This window comes from Rhipicephalus microplus, unplaced genomic scaffold (genome assembly GCF_043290135.1).
Source record: "Rhipicephalus microplus isolate Deutch F79 unplaced genomic scaffold, USDA_Rmic scaffold_808, whole genome shotgun sequence".
Taxonomy (NCBI): Eukaryota; Metazoa; Arthropoda; class Arachnida; order Ixodida; family Ixodidae; genus Rhipicephalus; species Rhipicephalus microplus.
The window spans coordinates 1-2500 of NW_027465362.1; the positions used below are offsets into that span (position 1 = coordinate 1).

Genomic DNA, 2500 nt, shown 5'->3' on the forward strand with positions numbered 1-2500 from the left:
GGGGCTTGCAATTGTTCCCCTTGAACGAGGAATTCCCAGTAAGCGCGAGTCATAAGCTCGCGTTGATTACGTCCCTGCCCTTTGTACACACCGCCCGTCGCTACTACCGATTGAATGATTTAGTGAGGTCTTCGGACCGATGTCCGGCGCGGCCTTTCGGTTGCGCCGGTCTGTTGGAAAGATGACCAAACTTGATCATTTAGAGGAAGTAAAAGTCGTAACAAGGTTTCCGTAGGTGAACCTGCGGAAGGATCATTAACGGATTGTGAAGGGTGAGCGCCTCAGCTGCGTCTGCGCCCGACACTTTCTGCCGCTGACCCCGTTTGGACGCGGGGGTCGGCTTTTCCCCACGGGGCTGCCTGAATGTGGAGCGGCACCCCGTGACAAATTGTTGCGCCCAGCGGACGCCAACACCGCGACCTTGGACGGTCGGCCAGGTGGCGGACGCGGGTACAAACGGCGCAACGCACTCATAGGTCGGCTTTCGACCCGCCACTGCACCGTGGCTCGAAGCGCTCGAAATGCGCGACCCGACCGCTGCGGGACCGCCTAGTACTGTAAACAGGAGCGGCGGAGCGCGAACGGCGAGTCGTGGTTACGTCGGTAGAAGGCGAGGCTGCGCGTTCCCGAAACGCCAGCCGAGTGCCCTCCCGACCGTTCGAGCGTGCAAGAACGAGACCCGACAATCGCGCGGCGACTGCCAAGTACGAGAGGAACGGCACAAGCGTCGGCGGTCGGTCAAGGAACTGGCGATGTGACGGGTCCGCTGTGCACCAGTGCATACCGTCCCGCCGTCCGCGGCAAGCGCCTCCGCGTCCTCGGGTGACGGAGGCTGCCGGTCGGTTCTTGCAGGCGAGGGATCTCGCTGGCACCGGTTCGCGTTGACGCGCGGCCGGTCATGGCACGGCGATGCGACGGCCGAGGTGCGCAGTACTCGATGGAGGAACCGCACGCTCCGATGACCGTCCCGCCCTCCGCGGCGTATGCGTACCGACCGTAATGGTTGCAGCAGCGCCGGCCGGCTTTTGAATTCGCCACACGAAACACGGTGCGAGATCGCGGTTAGGGGAGCGTCGACGTTGCCAGGCGTTTTGCTTGCTGCCGAGGGAAAGGCGGCACGGCCACGTCGCGCTCGTCGCGATTAGCGGGTCTGCGCGCTTTGGGAAGGTGCCGCAACGACTTGCCGAAAGAGGAAGCACGGAAGAACGAGGGACTTGGACGTCCCGACAATTGAACGCACTTGCGGCCAGGCCCTTGCTGGCTTCGTTCTTCCGCCTCGAGTAGGCTCGTACGCGGCTCCGGCGCCGAAAGTGGTCCTTGGCACCGACTTCGGTGGACGTGGGAAGTGCCGCGCAAGTACGGCGCGCCTGGCTCCACCTGTTGGCTAAAGTAGGCAGCCGGATCGGCATTTTGGTGTGCGGTGGCAAACCGTGGATGCGAAAAAAGCTTGTGCGATTTCGTGGAACAAAAAGCGGGGGTCCCCCTTTTTATGCGGAGGAGACCGACCCGCCCGCCGTGGTGAACCGCGACGCCACGGTAAAAACGGGAGAGGCTTGTCGATGGGACCGTGCATCCCGCGCTCCACGGAGGCCGGGAGGCGGCCGCCCGAGGAAATGTGTAGCCGTCGAGGCCCGCATCTGCGTGCACTCTTATCCAAATGGGTGTACCGCAGGCATTTTCTGGTTAGGCGGGCCAATGAGAGCGAGCACACAACGATACCTACGGGTCCGGCTTGGAGAACCGGCTTCGACGCCTCCCGAGTATTTATAGAGGGGTGGACCACGAAAGCACTCGCAAGTAGCGGAAGCGAAACGCCGTCCGAAACACACCGTTTGCTCGATTTGCGGCAGCCGAAAAAGGCGCGGCAGAGTTTTGGAGTCCAAGCGTGCGCTGAAAAGCGCCCTTCTTGGCCACTGTTTGGCCGAGTGCCAGAAACGTTTGGTTTTGACTGTACGGAATTGAACAAACACTTTTTCACGACTCTAAGCGGTGGATCACTCGGTTCTCGGGTCGATGAAGAACGCAGCCAGCTGCGAGACTTGGTGTGAATTGCAGGACACACTGAGCACTGATTCTTTGAACGCACATTGCGGCCTTGGGTCTTCCCTTGGCTTCGTCTGTCTGAGGGTCGGATCACATATCAAGAGAGCCTTCGGCGCACAAGGGAACGTGAGCCGTCGACTCGTTTTGACCGCGTCGGCAACACGGACAGCACGCTGAACACCTCACAGCGAGCGCCAACAGCGGCCACTCAAGGGCGAGACGGTGGCGACCGTCGTGCCAGAGCCCAACCGAAACGGGGGCGACCGACTGCATTGAGGATGTGGCACCTCGTTGAGACCGCCGCAGGACTTCGAGTCGGAAGGAAGCCTGCAGGGAAAGTGCGGTCGAGGTTGCGTACTCCTCTCTGCGACCGGGCGCGCAAGAGCTGCGAGAGCCACGGACGCGCAACTTTAACGCACGGTAAACACGAGGAGCGAAAGCCGGCCAGCAAAGCTTC

The 2500-nt window shown here is 61.6% G+C and overlaps 1 non-coding gene across 1 annotated transcript; it reads left to right on the plus strand.

The window, feature by feature from the left end:
- Positions 1–1978: 1978 nt before the first annotated feature.
- Positions 1979–2131, plus strand: LOC142795689 (5.8S ribosomal RNA). Its single transcript, XR_012893225.1, has one exon. It is a non-coding gene; the product is annotated as a 5.8S ribosomal RNA (ribosomal RNA).
- The last annotated feature ends 369 nt before the right edge of the window (positions 2132–2500 follow it).